The 7,393-nt window shown below is 49.3% G+C and overlaps 1 pseudogene; it reads right to left on the bottom strand.

Annotated features, from left to right (window-relative positions):
- Positions 1-1,338: 1,338 nt before the first annotated feature.
- LOC119353156 lies at positions 1,339-5,225 on the bottom strand (annotated as a pseudogene).
- Between the last annotated feature and the right edge of the window lie 2,168 nt (positions 5,226-7,393).

The following is a 7,393-nucleotide window of genomic DNA, read 5'->3' as shown; positions in this document are numbered from 1 at the left end:
GGAGGTACTACCGCTGTATCTCTACTAATTAATACCGTGATAACCAACAATAATTACTATCCGCTAAAGGAAAACCATCCACCAAATTGTTCCATGCCCACAATGACCGCTACCTCACACCATGGGCGCGCATGGTGATCCGTACGAGGCCACATTGACGTCCTCCGTGCGCGCCAAGCCTCCTCACGCCATGATACCTCTCCGACGTATTTATAATTTTTATATCAACTATATATGCTTTTGGTGCAAGTTTATATCACCAAGATCCATGTTGTGTGCATGTTTTTTTTAATCATTTTTCTTTCTACTTAATGGTAATACCAATGCCATTAATTCATTCTTTCTTCAAAAACTTTATTATTTTGATAATTTTTTATTTTAATTTTATTTTTGTTCTTCTTTAAGGGTGATACAATGCATTTATTCTTTGAGGTGACAACATGTGCCCTCTTGATGTTTTTTAGGGGAGCATGTGCCTTCTTGATGTTTTGTTTTTATCAGGTTGGTGGGCTGTAAGCTGCTTCAGCCCAATTAGTGTTTTCTCTTTCCGATGGAGCCCAATCGGTGTTTTGGGGCACCATATTGTCTGTGAGCAAATGCATGAGTTGGGCTGTGTGAGGGACATCGAGCAAATCAGAATTTCGGTCAGTCAATTCAGCCGTATATGGTTGTTTTTTGAAAATTCGCCTGGCCCATATTCTAAATTATGTTCAGGGTGACTAGGAAAGACAAGCAGTTCGAAGAGTTACAAGCAGGATCTCAGACACTATGTCTGGCACCTTTCACAGAGTCATAAGCACGGTTGTTCTGATCCTGAGCTCGGGTGAACAATAAAATCAAAAAAAATGTGAATTATTTTGTGTGAACCATTGACAAATGATTTGATAGCTTGCAAAATTTTAACACCATATAACATTCGAGGAAAATATGGCAAAAAAAACAAATTCAATGCTCCAAAATGTTATTCTTTAAATGCATTTTGAGCGTTTATTCTAGCTTTTTGCCACATTTTTCACGAGCCGCATTTTATGATGAAATTTTGCAAGTTATCAAAGCATTTGTCAGTGTTTCACACACAAAAATCAGATTTTTTTATAAAAAACAATTTTTTATTTTACTGTTCACCCAAGCTCACATGAGCTCAGGATTAGAACGGCACTTTCGATGTTCGTCCCAACTTGCGACCAGTACCATCAGGCCAATGATTATAATTGATCGAGTTATCAAACATCAGTGCTCGTAATCACCACCAAAAGAAAGCTCAGTAAATCATCGTAGGGCGACGACGCTCCACCACGGGTTTCTCCTCTCTGCTGGTCAGTGGTGAACAGAAGTACAGAGCAAAACCACACTCCATTGGGAGTACTTGCACTTAGGTCCGGTTTGCAGCTCCACGGAATGCTACAACGGTTCACTGTCTCACTTGTGATGATGCTCTGAAATGATGATACTCTCGTCTATCCTCATCAAGATGTTCACCACCTCCCGCATCGACGGCCTGGACTGGCAAGCCGTCTGCGTGCACGAGACGGCCAGATCCAACAGGTCCAGCGCCTTCGCCTGCTCATGTTCAGGCCAGTACATGATCTCCTCGTCCAGGCAGCTCATGATGCTCCCATAGTCCGCCTGCACCGTCAGGTTGGACCTCATCCAGGTCACGATGTCGACGCCGTCCCCGAACGCGGTATCAACGGGCATCTTCCTGGTCAGGAGCTCGAGGAGCACCACCCCGTAGCTGTACACATCGCTCTTCTCGGTCAGCCTCGTCGAGTAGCCTTGCTCTGAACACAAATGGCAACACATGTTGTTAACTCTGAAGTTTTACATAAACATTTCACAGAAACATAAAATGCTTCATTGTCAACAAATGTGTATGCAGAATATTTGTCAAATTTACCTGGAGCAATGTAGCCGAGGGTGCCAACGACGACCGACACCGTCGCGTCCGCATCCTCATCGCCGACGATTTTCCCCATGCCAAAGTCTGTAATCTTCGGCACCAACTCAGCATCCATCAAAATATTACTCGACTTGACATCCCTGTGGACAATCATGGGCACACAGTCATGGTGAAGATATGAGAGGCCTTCCGCGGCACCGAGGGCGATGATATGCCTGGCCGTCCAGTCTAGAGCCACCTGGGGCGTCCTCTCAAGCAGCAGCTCGAACAGAGTCCCCTCCGGCATGTACTCGTAGAGGATCATGCCAACATTTCTTCGAATGCAGTACCCGGCCATCCTAACGATGTTCCGGTGCCTCACCGTGTTGAGTATCTTCATCTCAATGGGGAATCCGCACCGTGACAGATCAACCGTCTTGACCGCCCACTGCTTCCCGACGGCAAACTGCGTCTTGTATACCGTGCCGTGCCGGCCTTTGCCGATGACGTACTTCTCGCTCAAGTTGTCGGTGGCCCGGAGGATGTCTTCATAGGTCAGATCCTCTGGCAGCTCCTCTGTTGAGTCGAGGTTGCGCACCGAGCCATTTTTCGCCGATAGGCGCTTCGACCTCTTCACAATGAAATGGATAGCACACAATGCTGCAACCATGACTGTGAATGTTGACAGTAACAATGCCACAATAACTTGTGTGTTCCTCCTTCGGGTTATGCGAGACTGGTCTCTTGAGCAAGGTGCATTGCCAGGATGTGTGCACAACTGAGCGTTCCCGCGAAAAGCGTCGGGGGACTCGTCGGCGAGCTTAGCCCAGTTGCCAGCAGGGAGCTGGCCAGAGAGCTCATTGAACGAAACATTCACCGCAGAGAGTGAGATCATGTTGGAAAGCTGTGATGGAATCGGACCGGATAACGAGTTTGCCGACAAGTCGAGCACCTCCAAGCTCCGAAGGTTGCCGAGGCTACTTGGAATCTGGCCCCTTAGTCTGTTGTTGCTAAGGTCCAGATTTCTTGAGATGTACTGAAGGTTGCCTAAGCTAACAGGGATGGTTCCTTCCAAAGAGTTGCCACCAAGGTCCAGCTCAAGAAGGCCCTGTGTTGCAGTGAAGGAGTCGGGGATTGTTCCTGTGAGCTTGTTGCCACCGAGCAGAAGATGTTGCAGGCTATCGAGTGTTGCAACCTCTGCTGGTATGCTTCTATTCAGATGGTTACCTCCAAGGTCCAAATAGAAGAGCCTCTTGCAGTTCTTAAGCTCTGGCGGTATCGGTCCGGTGAGCCGGTTCAATGACAATCGCAGAGTCCCGATCATGCTTAGAGCACCGAGCTCGTGCGGTATCGGGCCGGCGAAGTTGTTGCCGGACAGATCAAGCATGGTGAGGTTGCGCCATGAGCCGAGCACACTTGGTATCCTCCCATCAAACCGGTTGCCACTCAGGTCCACAAATGACCACCCGGTGTTCGTGCCCAAATCTTGCAAGCTCCCACTCAACTTGTTGTCGTTGAATCTGACCCTCCAGAGAGACTGACATTTCGCTATCTCCCCGGGAATGCCCCCACTGAACTGGTTGTGTCCGACGACAAGCACGGCGAGCCGGCCGCCGGTGCAGAGACCGGCCGGGATCGCGCCGCGGAAGCGGTTGCCGGTCAGGTCGACACGAACGAGCCCATGGGTCGTGTTCAGCCCCAGCGCTCCCGGGACCTCGCCGGTGAAGTTGTTGAACGCCAGGATGAGCTCTCTGAGCTTCCTCGACTGCGTGATCCCGGCAGGAACCTCTCCGCTCAGGCTGTTGTTGTAGAGCTGCAGCTCCTCCATGTCCGCCATTTGCCACAGCGCCGGAGGCACCGTCCCATGGAGCGTGTTCTTGAACAGGGCCAGCTTCCGCAGACGGCCGAGCTCGCTGAAATCCGGCGGGATCGTCCCGGAGAGGCTGTTGTTCTGCAGCTGGAGCTCCACCAGCTCCCGGCACTTCCCGATTTCTCGCGGGATTGTTCCGGCCATGCCGTTGTCGGCCATGGAGAACCTCTGTAGCCGGCTCAGGTTACCGACGAACCGCGGGATCGAGCCGTTGAACCAGTTGCCGTTCAGATACAGCATCGTCAAGGACTTGCATCTCCCGATTGCCTCCGGAACAGGTCCGGTCATCCCGTTTTTGGTGACCGCCAGGCTTTCCAGGTCGGCGAGCTCGCCGATGCTCGCCGGCAGCTCCCCGACGAAGCTGTTGTCGTCGAGGAACAGCTGCTGCAGCCTTGGCAGGGACGCGAAGAAATCCGGCACCGTGCCGCCGATCTTGTTGTAGGATAGGATTATGTCGGTGAGGTTGCCGCAGTTGGCGAGGCTTCCGGGGAGCTCACCGGTGATGCCGCCGTTGCTGTCGACGGCGAGGTAGGTGAGCCGGCAACGGGCCGGGAACTCGGGCAACGGCCCGGTGAGGCCGTTGGTGCTCAGGTTCAGCACCCGGATCCCCGGGAGAGAAGCCAGCAGCTCCGGCGGGATGGCGCCCGCGAGGGAGTTGTTGCTGAGGTCAAGGTGCTCGAGGACGGATGCGCCGGCGCCGGCGGCAGGCACAGCCGGGATCTCCCCGGCGAGCGCGTTGCCGCCGAGGTCGACCTTCCGGAGCTGGCGCGAGGAGAGCAGCTCCGGAGGCACGGGCCCCGTGAGGCGGTTGCGTGCCAGGAGGAGGGTGGCCACGCCGGAACACGCGGCGAGCGCGGCCGGGACGGGGCCGGCGAAGCCGTTCCCGCTGAGGTCGAGCGAGGAGAGGGCCGTCGGGAGCGCGCAGAGGCGCGGCGCGGACGCGGACAGCGCGCCCGCCAGGCCCAGCCCGGAGAGGTTCAGCGCGGCGACGGCCCCCGCGGCGGTGCACGTGACGCCACGGAACGCGCAGTGCTGGGTGGCCGCCGAGCTGGTGTTGGGAGGCCTCGGGCAGGGAGGCGAGGAAGGAGAGGAGGACGGCCGTCGGCGACGGCGGCGTGGCGGAGGTGGCGGGTGGTAAGATGAGGAGGAGGAGGAGGTGCAGGAGCAGGAGCAAGAAGATGCGCGACATGGGGTGGGAGAAGGTGGTACTAGGAGAGTCTCTGATTGGCGCGTGGTGCGCCGTTCCCCGGCGATCTCAAGGCGGCGACGGTGAACCGGAGAACTGGAATCCGATCACCGGTGCACACCTGCGCGCACAGAAGAAGCCGACGGGATGCGAATGCGATGCCCGCTCGTCATGGACTGTATTTTCGCCATTGTCAGCCATATCCGAGTGGAGCAGAGCAGGTGACGCTGCCCGCACGGCCGCACCGCGGCGTCGGGGATGACGGGTCATATTCCGAGCCCGGATGCTAGGGGACGAGGAGAGAGGTTGGGCCGAGCGTGCAGGTGGAGGGGAGTGCGCTTTATTCGGGAGAATTTCTGCTTTTTCATCTCAGATCAGACAGGCACTGTGTGGGTGTGGGATTCCTTGTCGCCACTAGATTTGTACTAGTGGGATTCGGCAGGTGTTTGATTCTCGCTGCTGCATTCCATCGATGCTTCCCCGTGCTCCACCATCATTTTTTTGCCTATGATTCTAAACCAAGGCCAAAATGACGGTTTTGGCCTCAAAATTTAGCGCGATTTTGACTCATCTTTGAAAATAAATTTGGATTTGACTTTTTTTCTACCGCCATACACGTTGAAGGTGGGTTATAATGGGCTACCGCCATGGTCGACGGCGGTAGGCTCCTGATCCATACTCCGTCGCCGAAATGAGACCCGGGCTACCGCCACAGCCGTTGGCGGCAGGTCACCTAGGCGAATTCTGAGATATAAAGCATACGTCTTGCTGTGTAGTATGATTGAACCATTGTGGAGGTGTGGTGGCTAGTGTTCTTTAGGTAGGTCGAGCAATTTCTTTCTTTTTTTCTTTCTTTCTTTCTTTTGTTTTTGCCCAACTAAAAAAACATTTTATCTAATTAATATTTGATTTGGGTTATTGTTAAAAAAACATTCTGCTTACTTATCTATAACTATTTAAAAAAATTCTGGAATGATATAAAGCGTACGCCCTGCTACGTATGATTGAACCATTGTGGAGGTGTGTAGTAGCTAGCGTGTCCAATGTTCTTCAGGTGGGTCAAGCAATTGTTTTTCTTTCTTTTGTTTTTGCTCAACTAAAAAGACATTTTGTCTAATTAATATTGGATGCAGATTATTGTTTAAATAACATTCTTTTACTTATCTATAACTATTTTGTAAAATTCCTAGAAATATATAAACATATATGATGCCTAGGGTAAAATGAGGTACTCTCGTGTATATTTAACCCATGTATATTTTGGTATAAACATGTATGATGCCCTAGGGTAAAATGAGGTACCCCCGTGTATACTTTGGTTGGAACGGAGGGGGTAACAGATATTGGAGTGAACACAATCAGATAAAGCATACACCTTGCCGTGTACACTACTATTGAAGCATTCCGGTGCTAGCTTGTTAAACAATCTCATTTTATTTATGCATTAACTAAAACATATTTTAAAAGATAAAAGATAAAAGATGTTATATTGGATAAATTTACAACCAAAATATGCATGCAAAAGGCGCTTTTGAAAGCAACAAAGTTAGAAGCTCCCCTTCTCAGTAGTTCCACAATTCAGTCTGTAGATAGTGGAAGAACCCATAATACAAACAAAAAAAAAGAATCAGAAATGGACCTTAATTTGAAAGAGGGAAGGGGCTCAAAGTAATACGATGTGCATGATTCGTGTTTAGCATATCTACTTAGTATTTCAGATTACAAGAGATATTCTTATCCAATTAGAAAATGCAGCCATCTACCCATGTAAGATGATCCACTTGTTATCTTCTAGACATGACCGTATGCTTCAATTTTTTTGAAACCCGCACTATTATTGTTCTATTGAAATATGTAAAGAACAACATTGATATGCTGAAGTTTTGTCAAGTTGTGTGCTCTCCAATATCTACTAACACATTTTACCCTAGGCATCATATATATCTTTCTAGGAATTGTTAAAAATAGTTATGTACTCCCTCCATCCTATACTATAAGATGTTATTTCAACCAATGTGTACTCATATATTGTTTGTAATAACATCCTACATATATTTTTAACAATAATCCATATCCAATATTAATTGGAAAAAACATTCTTTTTAATTGAAAAAATAAACAAATAAATGGTTATGCCAAGATTTGAACTCAAGATCTACCAAAAGAACTCTGCACAAACTAGTCACAACACCTCCACTGTACTAGTACATCGCAAGGCGTTCTTTATACCTTCAAATTCGCCTACGTAACCTACCACCTTCGACTATTGATGATGATTTAGGATTTATTGAGATGATTTTGATGTTATTTGGTTCAAATGTATATGAAATTGTGGAGCGGTTGTTGTGTGGTTGCCCTACTTTACATCGCCTATTGGAGCACGTGTGCCCTATTTTACATCATCTCTTCGAGTTAAAGGTTTTTGATGATGTAAACATTCACTTTCGTGATGTGAATT

The sequence above is a fragment of the Triticum dicoccoides genome, chromosome 2A (genome assembly GCF_002162155.2).
Source record: "Triticum dicoccoides isolate Atlit2015 ecotype Zavitan chromosome 2A, WEW_v2.0, whole genome shotgun sequence".
Lineage (NCBI taxonomy): Eukaryota > Viridiplantae > Streptophyta > Magnoliopsida > Poales > Poaceae > Triticum > Triticum dicoccoides.
The sequence above is the reverse complement of the archived record's forward strand: the minus strand, read 5'-3'. Positions and strand labels throughout refer to the sequence as shown.